The sequence below is a fragment of the Coccinella septempunctata genome, chromosome 4 (assembly GCF_907165205.1).
Source record: "Coccinella septempunctata chromosome 4, icCocSept1.1, whole genome shotgun sequence".
NCBI lineage: Eukaryota > Metazoa > Arthropoda > Insecta > Coleoptera > Coccinellidae > Coccinella > Coccinella septempunctata.
The window spans coordinates 9,729,879-9,746,815 of record NC_058192.1 but is presented as its reverse complement, the minus strand read 5'-3'; positions in this window follow the sequence as shown (position 1 = coordinate 9,746,815).

Below are 16,937 nucleotides of genomic sequence, written 5' to 3'. Positions count from 1 at the left end.
GCACTTAAACATCAGGCGAACTTTCGTTTTTTTAAATGCAAACTTTTATTGAATTTGATATTTGAATGAAATCTTATGACAGTAGATTCTACGTATAAAAGTGCCTAAGAAGGTTCAAGTTTCAGAACTGTAAGTTCAAAGACAAAAAAGTTATGAGAACTTTTCGAACTCGTCAAAAATCTAATTTTTCGCTAATAACTCAGAAACGAAGAATCGTATGAGGTTACGGTTTTCACCATTCGTTGTTTCTCTGAAAAAAAGCTCGGAAATTGTCAAACGGTTTCCTCTAGTTCTTATAGTTTTGGAGATCTCCTCAGTAGACAACGAATTTTGCCCACCCTGTACAATATACATTTTTTTCTTCTCAGCAAGGATTATTTCCTTCTAAGCATTCTTTCTGGTATATCAATCAATATAATAAGTGACATACTACCTACTAATTATTTATCGCAAAAATTTTTTGTATTGTATAACAAATAATGTTCTTGTACAGGGTGGGCAAAATTGGTGATACCTGAATTACAACTTTTTCAACCCAACGAGATAGAGGAAAATGCGTGGCACATTACGGTCGTCTTTTTTCGAGAAACTAATATTGCCATCAACTGCATTCCTCTATCTTCTTTTGTTTTCGAGTTATAGGCCAAAATTATAAATAGAATTTCCACTTTGGTCATAATCTCCGTTTCTGTTTAAGCTAGGTTGTTGAAATGAAAACATTATACAGACACTTTTTTCATAGCAATCTAGTGGCGTACTATGATTTTTTCTAACAGGTATATTTGCTGAGCTATAACATAAAGATGTATTTTTTCTTATGAAAACAGTAGTTTAAAATGACCTAGAAAGACTGAGGGCGATGTTTGGTAAAAAACTGGCGATTCTTCCTAAGTCATTTTGAACTACTGTTTTCATAAGAAAAAACAAAACTTTATGTTATAGCTCAGCAAATAAACCTGTAGGAAGAAATCATAGTAGGCCACTGGATTGCTATCAAGAAAGTGTCTGTATTGTGTCTTCATTTCAACATCCTAAAACAAACAGAAACGGAGATAATGACCAAAGTTGAAATCGCCCAAATTTAAAGTTTGGCCTATAACTCAAAAACAAAAGAAGATAGAGGAATGTAGTTGATGGCAACATTACTTTCTCGAAAAAAGACGACATGAATGGTACATTCATTTTTCTCTATCTCGTTGGGTTAAAAAGTTGTAGTTCAGGTATCACCAATTTTGCCCATCCTGTACAGTGACTTTGACAATACGGAGACGTGAAATCATGGGCAATAAATCACGTATGTACCTTTATACTGACAATAGAAAAATACGAAAACCTGTGTTGAATGAAAGGGGAGAAACAGGCAATCATTTGACCACGAGTTTTTAACGTCCATCACGTCCGGAGAGATGAAATTGATATCGGTGGAGAATTGCAGAAATCAAAGTGTGCGATACGTTCCAAGTTATCTCCCGGGTAATTGCCCGGAGGTAATCCCGATGAAGATTACGATTGCGGGTCGTTGGGAAGAAAAAAGCTTTCACCCGAAAGCATATCCAATTACACTAACAGTGTTCGAATGATATTACATGTAGAAGCAGGAAGTTCCGAACTGCAGTGACATTAGGTCGTCCCGATTTTACGCCGTTTCCGACCGTTTTATCCTGATGGCGACAGCGGAAAGACGATTCCACCGGTCTCGTACGACGTGGAGGGATGACGGGGAAATCTCTGAAATACAATTCGCAGATCCAATATGAAAAAAGGACGGTTTCGATCCAGGCGCCGAGCGCCGCGTCAGAATGTGCCTTTGTTCGGGTCGATTCTGGCTGAAAGCCTCCGGGTTTTCGGTCAGTTGAGCACGATTCACGCGAGTTTCTCGCCTTTCACGTGTTTGAGGGATACATTTTCGGTTTTGGGACGGGATCTCGTATGTCGCAATGCAATGCATTATTTGTTGCGGTATCTGTATTCTGGTACAGAACAGAGGCGGCTCGTCATATGAGGGCTATGAGGCAGATGAGGTACAAATACTTCAACAGTAGATTTTTGAGGTCGAAAGGAACACTTTTTTCCTTTACCATTTTTTCCGATTCGGCCCTGATAAAAAGATATAGCCATTTTAGGTTTTCATAATAAGCTGTGTCACCCCCGGAAAAACAAAATCAGCATCAGAATAACAAGCTAAATCTGTGACATTACACATCTGTGGATTTTTTAAACAGAGTTGCATTCAGCCAAAATACCCAATTTTTCAAATTTCACAGATAATTTTTAATTTTTGAACATAAAATTACTCGAAAACGGCGCATTATACGTAAAAATATGAGGAATACTTTTATTTTACAAAACGTTCAATCATTCAATAGATAGCATCGAACTTAGTTTCAAGAGTTGGGTTCTTTGAATTTCTGGTACAGTACATTGGCCTTATTGCGACACGATTTCTTTCTTTTCAAAATTCAAGTTCATTATTGTTGAAAACTATACCTTTCATAGAGCTACGAGTTCATTATGATGAGCATCACTATAGTATGTTCTAACAGTCAGTTTTGAAATTCTAAACTGACTTATGACTTTTGCACAAATAAGTTTATGCTGTCACATTTGCACTACAAAAGGTGTAAATGTGACATCAGCGGATTAAAATTGTGACACACTTTCACAAAGACCAGAAAATTGCACCAAAGAGGCGTTTCTATATATGTAGTAGTTTTATTGTGATCGAGTGACATTGAATTTCATTAACACCAATCATTCTTTGAAAATAAGCTAATCTATTTGGACAAAAAATATAAACTACCAAAAACTAAATAAATTCAAGTTTTCATTAATCTAGTAATAACGGTAATGAGCAGTTTTATTTAGAAGTAAGTGTCACAATTACCCACGAGTCACAATTTGGCGAATATCGTGTATTTTTATGGTTCGTGATCGTCATAATGAGAAAAGTGGAAGACGTGGGTGATATCTTGTGTTCGAAAAAGATTTTTCAAATAAATTGAAAATTTCGAAATTCATTTTATTCGATGAAACCGTTTGTGAGATAGAACTAAAAGTAACATTTTTTTATGGTTATTCAACATCCTATATCTTTCAAACCGAGCCGATTCGGAAAAAATGGTAAGGGAAAAAAGTATTTTCTTTGACCTCAAGATCTACAAAAATGAAATGCGGCCCTGGCTTTCTATCTAACCTGAGCAAGGCTTTCGATTGTCTCTCCACAAAAAAGTATCTCGACAAGTTTAAATTAAAGTGCAAATGATCTTACTGATTCCTTTCTTGCAGATAGGAAACAAATCATGGCCGAAATGTTTTATGTTGAATGTGGTGTACCCCAGGGATCTGTTCTTGAAATTTTAAGTTTTTTTATTCACATAAAAGACTTTATAAACAAAGTTAGTGACTTCTTTTTCGTCGATGACTAAACGGTATCGAAAAAAGCAAAACCTAAGGAACTTTGAGTGGATGGCATGAAAGAAGCATTTTCTGTCATTTCGGAATCAGCTCAATTCAAATGTAACTCAAACAGAGTTTATGTATTTTTATATGAGAGATATTGAGGGAATTGATTCAACTGGACCAGTTAAGTTCGTGGGTGTCCACAATGTTAATAAACTATCTTGGAGATAACGTTTTCCAGTATGTTTCATCTTACTTTCATGCATTTAAAACCTTGGTTGCAATGGTTTCGAATCCGATGTTATGTAGTGTTAATCATGCTTTTATATAATGTTTGGTATATGTTAAGTTTCATGTGGATGAATATAGGACAGACCAAGATGTGAATGATCATTCTATATAGCTACATGTCAAAGAAAGCACATTTATTCCGAATACCATCGAATCAAAGAGACGACGACTTTGAAATAATTTCAGTGAAAAAAATAATTACTGCGAAAATGCTTTTACTCATTGGAGCAATTCTTTTCTTGTTATTTTTCTGATTTTCAAGAGTAATATTATTGTGTCTTTTTTCTTCGGTTTATGTTTGACGTATGTAGCATTTTTTGTATGTGTTACAGCATGAATGAACTTTTACTATTACTATCGGACTACAAAGTCTCACCGTTTTCCATATCTCACTCATGCTTCTGTGTATCCATCTCATTTCCACCATTGAGTGTTATACTCAAAATTGCCTCCGATATTCCTGAATAGTACTGCCACTGTTCCCAGAGACATTAATAGAGTCTATTCGAATCTATACAGCATTATTCGCACCCCCATTCAACCCATATGTGAATGACGCCCATCATCATGATCCAATTATTCCGTTTTTAATGGAAATATCAAAATTTCAAATCGTCACATAACATTTCCCCTCAGTTGCGTGGAGCCGATTAACACCAAAAATTCCGGCAATACGCATGTTCAAGGCAGAAATTGCGTGAACGATGAATGCCAAAGGTTCAGTTCGATGGGGTAGGTCTGGAGGAGAGGGCGCAGCAAACCTACCCCCTCGTCATTCTGAACACGAGCAATATTATTGTTTACGACGATTAGACTCTCCGAAATTCACCTGTTGCGCTCCAACAACGGAATCAGGGACTGACGGAGCCGAGGTTGAGGAGGTTGAGGTTGAGGAATTTTGATTTCGCATAATGATTTGCTGTGAGGGAATTTTGGAAATCGGTTGATTCAAAATTGGGCTTGCTGTGACTACGAGAGAAAATCTAATGGTAGCTCAATGATGAAGTCCTTCCTTGTGACTAAAGAACTTGAAACTCGCATATATTCCAGAGAAAAATATGTTTTTTTCATTAATTACAAGTTACAAGAGTAAGGGCAGGTTTATTCATCAATTAAAATGTTTGTTAACTAAGCTATCAAAATTTTTTTTTCATGGTGTATAGTATGAATAGGTACTAAAAATGAGCAGATACCATTCAAAATAGTGTTTCCTGATGCTTTTTCTTTGCTTTTTGGCAGACAAGTTTGGCATTTTGCAGAGTCGTCTTGACATTCAAGAAGATATGGCAATATCTTCTTCATATATAGCTATGTCTTCTTGGTTAAAAATATTGACAAAAACTTGAGAAAATTATTCCATGTCCAACCGACTGGTCTCATAAAGGGTGAGTCAAGAGGTCGAAAGAAAAACTTTTTTCCTATACCATTTTTTCCTATTTGGCCCTGATAAAAAGATATAGCAGGTTTAAATTTTCATAATGAGCTGTGCCATGTACCCCCGGAGAAACAAAATTCCCTTCAGAATAACAAGCTGAATCTATGACATTACACATCTGTGGATCTTTCAAACAGAGTTGCATTCAGCCAAAGTACAGATATTTTTTTATTTTTGAAGATCAAATTACTCGAAAACGACCTATTATACGAAAAAATATGAAGAATACTTTTATTTTACAAAACTTTCAAATATTCCTTAGGAAGCGTCCCACTTAGTTTCAAGATTTGGATTCTTTGAATTTTTGGTATTTTCATGTTACGTCATGGTCCTAATGAGAAAACTGAAAAGCGTGGGTGGTATCTTGTGTTCGAAAAAGGTTCGTCAAATAAATGAAAACAATATTCCGAAATTCATTTCATTCGATAAAACCGTTTGTGAGATAGAACTGAATATAACATTTTTGTATGATTTTCAACAGCCTGTATCTTTGAAACCGAGCCGATTCGGAAAAAAATGATATAGAAAAAAAAGTTTTCTTTTGACCTTTAGAATCTACTGTTAAAAGTCAAAGACTCATGTATGCATGTACTATATGTAGTACAATACCTTCACATAACGTTACGAAGCTCGAAACATTCTATGAAATTTATAGCTTTCGCTGGGAGTCAGAAGTTTTTTGAATTTCTTTCTCGTTTTTTTCAATTTTCTACTGAATAACCACTGGTATATCTATGGGAGATGATTCACCAACATAAGGGTCCAGTACCGTTCCTCGAACAACTGAAGAACAGAAGAATCATCACTTGGAAGACTGGACCTGGTCGAAAAACCCTCCCAGTTAAAAGCAAGATGTGGCTATTATTAATTTGAGTACTGAAGGCATTTCTAACGACGAGGGTGATCCTCCATCAAGATCAGCAGAAGATTTTTTTCGCAGAGATGATATTCCTCCCAGTTCAATTGAAGGACAAGTTATGTACCTATGATTATTTATTTTTTTCTTCAGTCATCATCAAGTCTTCGTATAAGTCTTGATGAAAGCTTTATTTTTCACTTTTTCTCGTTTTCTGCTCTGTTCCTTTGTTTCAGATATTATTTCGAAATGGGAAGAGGATAAAGAAATTTTCATATCAATGGAAAGGAAGCCCTTCAGTATTAAAAGCTTATTCTGTAAACAAATTTGACATCACTACACTACTCACGGGGAGACAGGGTTTTTTTACTGAGGTTTTTCCCTAAGTTCTTGTATCATACTCCAAATTGTATGGTACCCCGTTACACTAACCTTTGCTAAAACTCATACATATGCTATATTGTTTGATAACTAAAAATGTATTGCTGACATTCAAAAGAATATATATAGTTCGTTACAACCTAATGAAAATGCATTCTTTCAAACAAGATGAAATTCCTTTCGCAACTTAAGCGTAAGACAAAAATTCTAGTTGGCGAACAGCAGCACAATGTCTCCCGCATTCCTCACGAGGCAAGACAATTGCTCCGGGGTATTCCGGAAATGGACATCGTCGATACGACGGTCTGGTTGATTCCTCGCAAATGTCTGATACTGTGATGGAATTCGGTGAAAAAAAGGGTCCCATTACGATTTTCCTCGTCCCTCGGGAACGCCGGCAAATAACCCAAATATTCACTCAAACCCCTCGCCAGAATTTAGGTCAAGTGTCTCCTTCTTCTCGGGGAGCAAAGAACATAAAGGGATAAGTAATCACACTCAGCTCCAACGCAATTCATAAAATACCCTTACAAATCATTCGTTTTTTTGCGTTTTATTTAAATTATCCCGTTTCTCAATGGGGAAAAACATCGGAGGGGAAGGACAAAGTCCCTCGGTGTTTCCTCCAAGTGTAACGCAATATTTTATGTATATTCTCCCCCGTCGGTGTCTTGTTGAATAAGTTTTTGACACGAGGGGAAAGGGCGTGGAGCTTTTGTGAATTGGTGCTCGACACTCTGAAGTCAAGGTTTACACTCGAGATAAATGAGTGTTCAGAAGAAAAGTCAGTTATCATTAGTATTAATTGCCAAATGAGGCACTTCAATTTGTATGGAGTTTGCTGCAAAATGGCAGATACTTCTCCGCTCATTGTCAGAGTTTTCTTTTATTTTACCATTGCCCATCAGCTACTTTGCGAAATGCATCAATTATTATACTAGTACCTACTTTTCATAAGGATCTTCATCAATTTTTCAGTTTGAAATAGGTGTGGATAGATTAGCAGCACAATTGCTTGTCTTTTTGAAGAGTAGATTCACCCTAGTTATGAGAACTTGGTTACCTTTTTTCTGTTAAATGCATGTTGAATGTATGCCCTATAATACATTTCTTCTCTGAGATATAGATGAAAACATACAAATTCGAATTTATTCTTTGATTGTGAAAAATTTCCCAATATGTATTTCGTAAAACATTTGCCAGTCATGAAATACCACTCAAATGATTCATGTAAGTAATTATTATTCTATAATGTAAAAAGGTTGCATTTGTTCATTATACTAATGAGCCAATTCTGAAAAACCTACCTTACAGTAGCTCTGGCTTCATCCTGTTGTGAATAAAGATTGGACCATTCATCCAAATTCAATCAGTTTTGAAAAGCATGATAATTTCTGTTTCTGCTGTTGAAGGTCCATGAAAAAAATAGGTCTGATTGATAGCACACCAAACTCCAATCTTTTGAGAATGAAGTGATACCTTTCTGGTTTTTGGCTGCTCCACATCTAAAAAGATGAAACCAGGCTCTATCAAAACAAAAAAATTGATTAAGGTTATCAATGAATTGGTTCAGAAACTACAGGCAGAAGGCCATCCTATACGGGGCGTAATCATGATCTGCAATTTCCTTATAACGCGTCGATCTACATGGAAATAAATCTTTCAAAATCGTGTGACATGTGCCAACAGGGACTCCAGACGGTTGGGATAAAACCAGAACGTAGGATCGTGTAGCTTCTGTCTTCACATTTTCAACATTGTTGATTACCTCAGGGGTTCTGCTCTCTGGCCGACCACTTCCCTCTTTTCTCTGCAAAATATAATGCCTATATAAAATAGGAGCTCACTACAAACTACAGAAACCCTTACTGATTTTATTCCAAAACTGTCGTGTTCTCGAATTCCAGAATTTCAATTGTTTTTCATATGGAGAATTCTACGCAGCTGGACTGGTAAGGGATGGAACACATTGACAAAAACCCTGAATGAAAATGCTGAATAGAAATTCCCGAGTGCCAGGATTATGACACTTCATTAAATGCAGATTTGATGCCGAATAATTGAAAATTCACAAACGAATCGGCTTGACATGAGGGTGAAACATTCGCTGATTTGTCTCTATCTGCTATTCGCAAATGACCGATTGAATTGTAAAGTGGGACTCGCATCAGAACTGATGAATCAGGATTAAAATATCGCCATGAAAACATCCTATAGAGGTGACGAGTTCTGCAATTTCAGGATTTAATTGAAAGGGGGCCTCATTGAGAATTCGGATTACGCTGAAAGACTCGTATAATTACACCACTAGCCTCCATATGTACGAAATATTTCAGAGAAAATGAATGCTACGAATTTCAACATAGAGTAGTTGAGTAGTCCGTTGAATACTACACAGAAGGCTTCTCAGGTTGAAGGCTTTTGTGTACGATGAAGTGAATAGAGAAAAACACATTTTTGAAACGGTGAAATCGTAAGATCGGCGTTTTTTCTTTGTTTTTCTGTGGTTATATGAAGAAATTCTATCTTGATATCGTTGAATTTGTAAAGATTGACCAAAACCCTTTATTTTTCAAAGGAAACTGAAGTTTGTCGATTCGAAATTAATTTCAGAAGTAATGGATTTTTTTTGGTAGGCACTTTGCAGCGTTGTTGAATATCAAGTAACCTGTTTACCTCTCCACCCATCTACAACAATTTCCAACTTCGGTGCATGCGTTCATTAATTTGTAAGTCGAGTTTGTCGACTTGTTTCACACGAAAAGCAAATTAACCCATGCTTGCATAACATTTCAGTTAATTGAAGAACTCCTCAACAGGGTGGTTTCGGTATAAAGTATAAATATACCTGAAACCTCACATGTGGGGTAATGGAATTATAGAGACCACAAAATATTGCCGGATATTTCGTAGGAAAATTCATACCCTAAAACCCTAAGCGTTTAAATGCCAAGGCATTTTGGAATATTTGAATACTTGGAATGAAAGGTATGAAGATGAATTCACAACGTTTTATGGGATTAATCAGAGGGCCTCAATGAGAGATACCAGTTTATTCGACAGTTGAAATTTCACAACAATGGTAATAAATGTTTATGGTTCATATTAATGAATCTTTATTTCATTATTTTTTCTTATCATATTATACGAAGAGTGAATCATGAATTGTTTCGACATAGACTATCATCATCAGAATATGGCTATTGGACGATATAACTACATGGTGTTTCATAATCATTTTTTCATCTGAATTTTACCCACTTAATGAAAAAATTATTTGTTCGGGCAATCGATATTTTTCATTACAGCAAATCACGAAGTAAAAAGGTGATCCTGACGCAACAAAATCATAATAACATTCTATTGTCGATATTTCCGTATGATTAAAACAGAAAATATTTTTTCATCGCACAAAGTGCAGCTCATGCCGGTAACGCAGCAGAAATTAAAACGTGAATGGCACGGTTCCAACTTTCCTCCCACGGGCCCCAAGCATTTCATTCCGCCCCCCCATCCATAAACCTATTACGCAAAAATTTCGACGATATTGAAATTATTGTTTGTATAGCTTTTCATGTCATCAACTCGACGGGTAACATCAAAACTCGTTTCGTCCGGATTGTTCGATGGAGTTATACCGGTGAAAGTTGTGACCAAATTTCCTTTTTGTAGCTGAGGCTTTGCATTCCACTTATCGATCCACACTAGCTGCCGTTGTTCGAGTACATGGAAAGGGCTGGGAAAAGTTGGAAAATTACTTCCCGATTCTGGACGACTAAATTAACAGTAATTGTGAGAACGACCTGCCCGGTTACACTTTGTTATGATATGTGAAAATTGATGAATTAGGACTGGAAGCCAACAAGTTGGGGGAAAAGATTGAAATCGTTTTATTTTTAATGAAGTTGGGGGATAAGTGGGGCACGCTATTTGGGGATATGTTTCTTAGGTCTTGTCAAGCTGATTAACTGCTACGCATTACGTAGAGCCTTTTGAATTAAGCAATTGTTTTCAAGAAATGCTAAATAATCCTATGACTTTAGCCTTGCGGCTTTCACTTATTCCAGATATCTCAGATATCAAAAGGATTAAGCTCTGTTGGAGCCCTTTCCAGGTTTTCGGGCTCGTGGTGGTGGTCGGGTCCGGGTCGCTCCTCGGCTCCCTGCTGTAGGTTGGATTCCTGCTCCACCCGCACTTCCTGTCGGAGCAGACGGTGTTCCTCTGCATTCCCCATGTACTTGCGTACAGTTCTCGCAGTTCCGAGCAGTACCGCCTTCTGCATGACTCTATAGATATTTTCGTCCAACTTAAGTTTCCTCAAATTCTCTAGTAGTTTCTTCGGTATCAGGCCTGTAGATGAAATGACAATAGGGATGGTCTTGATATCTTTCAGCTTCCACTGTCTTCTGGTTTGTTCCTCGAGATCTTTGTATTTTGAAATTTTTTCAGTGTGCCTTGCCTATCTAGAAGATTGTTATTATTTGGAATTGCCACGTCGATGAATAGTGCTCTGTCTTCATCCTTATTGAGCAATATGAGGTCTGGTCTATTGTGAGTTATTTTCCGGTCTGTGAGAACCGTGCGATCCCAGTAGAGCTTGTGATGTTCATTTTCCAATACAGCATCCGGATGGTAATTGTAATAAGGAACCTTTTTTGAACTTACAAGTTGTTTTAGTGCCAATTCTTGGTGAAGAATCTTAGCAACAGCATCATGTCTATTTTTGTACTCCGTGCCCGCGAACTTCCCCCGGTGATGTGCTGGATAGTTTCATGTGTTGCACAGCCATAACGACAGCTATCGTCCGCCACTGAGGCATCCTTGGCGATATATTTCATATAATTGCTTGTTGGAATCACCTGATCCTGGATGGCGAGCATGAAGCCCTTTGTCTTAGGAAACAACTTTCCGGAAGTCAACCAGTAGTTCGACGCAGATATGTCGACGTAATCATGGTTGACCTCGTTCTGGTGCCTTCCATGCTAAGGTTTGCCAATCAGTTTCTGCATTTTACTTTCTGCAGAGTGTTCAACGGTTTCCAAGTGGTCCTGTTCTAGCTTTAACGGCGTAGAACTATTAGCAACACAAACTACTCGATGGAGTTCTGACGAAGCAGGCTTGCTCAGGAAATATTTTCGAAGTCCTTTAATTTCCTGGGACATACGGTTGGACAAATCAACAATTCCTCTACCCCCCAAGATGTCGTGGCAGCTTTGTCCGTTCTATTGAGCTTTTGGGGTGATGTTTATTGTGTTTAGTCAGCATAGTCCTTATTTTTCTCTGTAAAGCTGCTAAATTGGTGGTCGTCCAAGAGATGATACCAACTGAATAGCTTAGCGCCGAGCAAGCGTAGGTGTTAATCGCTTTTATCAGATTCTTGCTGTTAAGACCAGTTCTCATTATCCTTCTCAATCTTCGGGTGAATTCTTCCGTTAATTCTTTCATCATCTGGGTCTGATTGATTATTAGATATTATTTTAATGCAAGTATAGAGTTTCTGGATTCAACAATATATCTTGAGAGGACCTTATATAGGATGTCCCGATATGTGACTCTTTCTCAGGTGTGCCTTCTATAATTCAGTTTTTTGTGATAAATTCCAAACAACACAACCAATTCTGGTAATTGTTGAAATTTGAGTCAATTCAAATATCAGTAATAATTTGTTATCATCACTTTTCCCATAAGTCTTCAGGATCGCCAGGAACGGACCCAAAACCCAAGCACTTAATGGTCAGAAACGTTTTATTGGTTGAAGGTATGGGTGAAATTCCTCCATTTATATTTTCTTATTAATTCTGCAAACAAAAGTATATATATCCTTGTTGGTGCCTCGAAAACGGTGCACTTTCTGGATGTTGAACCGGTATAACTTTTTATTGCAAAATTGTTAATAAAATATACACGGTGAGTCTTTGACTCGTACAAATATTTTAACAGTAGATTCTTCAGGTCAAAAGAAACACTTTTTCTTTTACCATTTTTTACAATTGGGTCCTGATGAAAAGAGATAGCCATTTTAATTTTCATAGTAACCTATATGCCACACCTGGAGAAACAAAATTCACTTCAGAATAACAAGCTAAATCTATGACACCACACATCTGTGGATCTTTCAGAGTTGCATTCAGCCAAAGTACCCAATTTTTTTAATTTTACAGATACTTCTTAATTTTTGAACATCGAATTACTTTAAAACGGCTCATTATACGAGAAAATATGGAAAACACTTATTTCACAAAACATTCAAATATTCATTATATGGCGTACAACTTAGTTTCAAGAGTTGGGTTCTTTGAATTCTTGGTATTTTTATGGTACGTAATAGTCATAATGAGAAAACTGAAAGAAGTGGGTGATATCTTGTGTTCATAAAAATTCATCAAAAAAATGAAAAACTATATCTATTTAGAAATTCATTTCATTCGATAAAACCGTTTATGAGATAAGAATAACAATTTTTCATAGTTTTTCAACGGCCTGTATCTTTTTAACCGAGTGAATTCAGAAAAAAGTGTCTCTTTTGTCTTCAAGAATCTACTGTGAAAATATTTTTACGAGTCTCCCCCTGTATATATGGCATATTTCGACGATATCTTCAACCACAAACATTTTCTCATCATCAAGTGCTAGGGTTAATCCGTTTCTGACGGTCCTCAAGAATTATATGGAAGATGTTGGAAACAATTAATTTGTATTGACTCAAATTAAAAAAAAATACGATAATGGGTCATCCTGTATATGTTCTTCCTTTTCTAAAAGTGAATTTAACACCTGAGGCATCTAAGTTTCCTATTTTAAACCAAACAATTGGAAGCGTTATCAAAGTTCTTATGAAAACCACACCTCTAAAACTAATTGGGAATAATCCAAAAGTTGATACAGGAAATCACATGGAAAAAAAACGTATCGTACAAAATCGCTTGAAAACTCCACAGGTTATCGACGAAATCTATAGCCCATTCATACGATCCGTTCCACGAAGTTGGCAACCAGCAAACGGAGGTACACACCTCTACGAACGTAAACAATCAAGAGAACCAAATTTTCCCAATGCATTTCCAGTGTTAAACCGCCAAGTTTCCCACTGGCGAACACCCGTTCGAAGTTTGTCCACAACGTATTTCATGAAGGCCCAGGTGCGATAGGGGTTGACGTTAAAATAAACAAACTTCAAGTGTTGAGAGTGATCGAACATGGCGGCGATGGCAGTGGGTCCTAGTGTGATTTCGCGTTCGAGGAAACTGAATAGGATTTGCTGGTCAAGTGGTTTTTCAACAGGAACAACAACACGACTCCGGAGTAGCATTGAAATCGGGGCAAACCGAACCAGGAAATTATTTCTACTATTCAGATGACGCAGGGCCGTACTCGAAAATAGGGAGTCGAGAATTTGGAATCGTATTTGACAATCGGATATGACCACTTTTGTTCTGATTTTATTCATCTAACAAGTAAATGATCATTTTTCTGGGATTTGCTGTGTCAAATTGACGAACGCAGTGGTTACAAATTGGCGGATGCAGTGGTTGCAAATTGGCGAATGCATGGTTGCAAATTGGCGAAAGCACAATGATTGTATTTTTTAAAAAAATTTTATTTTGTGGGTTGGGAAGAGAACATATTTCGTAACTTATGGTTTATTGAAATTGGAAGGCTCTTGAGCTCATACCGTAAGAAACAAATAGTGTTTCGAAGGACAAGAAGAATTTACAAAGTTTTTCCAAAGTTTTTATCCAAAAAAATAAGTTTTTCTCCAATACTTGCGCCAAACTGGCAACTACTCATTGTATAGATTCAGTTTGAACTGGCACTTGAGTATAACTGTCTGTTAAAACCATTATGTATAACTGGCAATTATAATATTTTTTTCTGCAAGTACGCTCAGCACTTTTGTATATTTGACCACCTTCATAACTGATAAATACACTGCGCAAAAAAATTAACGCACATTCTGAAAATTTCAATTTTAATGAAAGTAAACTCTACATTGACTTTATAACTTATTTTTTATGTTCTCTCGGTAAGGTTTTGAACGAAACAAGACACATTAAATGGAAGAAAAATTCAGGATTTCACCGAATCTTATGTGGAAGAAGAGAAATTAACAATTTTCAAAATACTGAAATGCTGATAAGTGATTTAATACTTGGTTTTTCCACCCCTTGCGTTAATTACAGCTCGGCAACGACGGTTCATACTCAAAATGAGTGATCTTAAAATGTTCTGATCTAATCCTTCCCAGATTTCTCCGAGTTGGATTCCTAAGTCATTAAGAGTAGCTGGATGATTTTCCGAACTTCTCAGCCTTCTATTGAGGTTGTCCCAAACCTGCTCAATCGGATTGAGATCTGGACTTCTTGCTGGCCATTCCATTCGAGAGACTTCAACCTCTTCAAGGTACTCCTGAACGATGCGCGCACGATGGCATTATCGTCCATAAAAATGAAATTTTCACCAATGTATGGGGCAAATGGCACTACATGCTCTTCAAGAATGTTCCTTATATACTTATCAGCATTCATAGCTCCATTATCAACGACCACTAGGTCTGTGCGAGCAGTCAAAGATATTCCACCCCATACCATAATCGATCCTCCCCCGAAACCAGTAGTATTCAGGAAATTGCACTGAGCATATCTTTCATGTGGACGTCTGTATACAAGGGAACGTCGATCATAATGGTAGAGGCAGAATTTAGACTCATCTGTGAAGAGAACTCTTTCCCAATCGGCCTCTTCCCAATGGATATGCTCTCTCGCAAAATCCAAACGCGCCCTTCGATGGGCTGGGGTAAGAGCTGGGCCTCTTGCCGCGACACGTGTCCTTAAATCATATTCTCTGAGGCGATTTCTTATTGTCTGAGTGCTAATTTGAGCGGTTGCAAACCGTTGTCTCAACGAAGAAACTCTCAAGTAACGTTCTTGAATGGCAGTTGTTACCCGTGGTCTACCCTGTCCTGGTCTTCGGACATTCACCTGAATCGCTGCAACATTCTGGACACACTTGTATGGGAAACTCCAAACCTTTCTGCAATTCTTGTGTATGTCCACCATTCTTCTCACAAAACTACCGCTTGGGCACATTCCTCTTGGGTCAAATTGCGTGTTTTGCGTTGCATAGCGATCGAGTGTAGAAAATCAAACGAAATTAAAACTATTGATCACTAAAATTGATCGAGAACAACAGATTTTAGAATGGAGCCAATACATTCAAAATCTGATAATATCATCTCTTTTTATTCCTGCTGGGAAAAAACATCTGTATTGAAGAAAACCGTTGAAAGTGGATAACATATGCATGCATAATTCTGATAAAAAAATTATCATTGAGAACACCTTCAGTTGTAGAATAAATTTGAGATTTCCATAATGTGAGTAAATTTTTTTGCGTTGCGCAGTGTATTCAATGAGCTTGTATCATGAGATATGCTCTCCGGCAAGGCTCAGACCTAGGTACTTTGGTTTCAAATTTATTCAGGGTTGAAAGATACCCCTCCGCATTCTTAACATCGTCATATTTCTTGTTCAGTCCGTACTCGACATAATTTTTTTCTCGAACAACCGCAGCGAACGTGGAAACTCCTCTACTCAAGTCTATTGTTTCAATAAATATGAATGTGCAAGTGGAGGGCGCTCAACAGTAACGATAACGCCAAGCTGATAATACAAAATTCACACTGAATACCGACCCTCTTATCCGTTCCCAATTACGGTTCTGCTACCAGTTCCGCCAATATTGTCTCAACAAACTTTCCGACATGGAAACACGGAGTGGAAGTTCAATTTATTCAGGCAGAAGATTCCACAGAACTATTTTTGTTCTTCGGAACGCCCAAATGCGATCATTCAAATCGGAGATTATCCTTGTTTACCGAAGAAAATAGTATGGTGGAATTCGGAACTTTCTTGTTCTTTCAGCTCTATTTATTTCTATTCGAAAAGGTCTAAAGATTAAATTAATTTACTTCACTCTGGGCATAGATATATAGACATAGTCTCTATGTCTATGACTCTGGGTTACTCTACAACTCTGTGGAAGACTCTATAATTTCCAACTCACAAGATCATTAGCGAGTTTTAAAGAAGTCAATTGTATATTCTCATGAAGAACTGGATTACCTAATGACATACTATTTTCATTTCAGTGGGTATCTGAACTCAAGAGTGAAACACCAAACTGTTCCTCAGAACAGGTTAATTCAAAAAAGGAGAAAAATGCATACGGACAAGACGACAAGACCAAAAAGATATGATCCTGTACCAATTATCTCCATTCATAAAGGAATAAGTCCAAATTAAACGTTCCAAAGCTATCATCAAGTTATATTAACAATTTATTCTCATCCCATCCAAGAAAAACCAACGCAGTCGAGAATTCCCAATATCTATTATCCCCTAGATAATTCTCTGGTCGACTCTACTCCTACACGAAGATTTAATTATTAGTTAGCCGGATAATATTAGGGACCCTTGTGTGACAGAAGTTATTTGTGGTAAGCTCTCTAATTTCAGATAAGGAAAAGTCTTGGTGTACCATATATTTCTGTTTAAATGAGGAGGTGGAATATTAGAG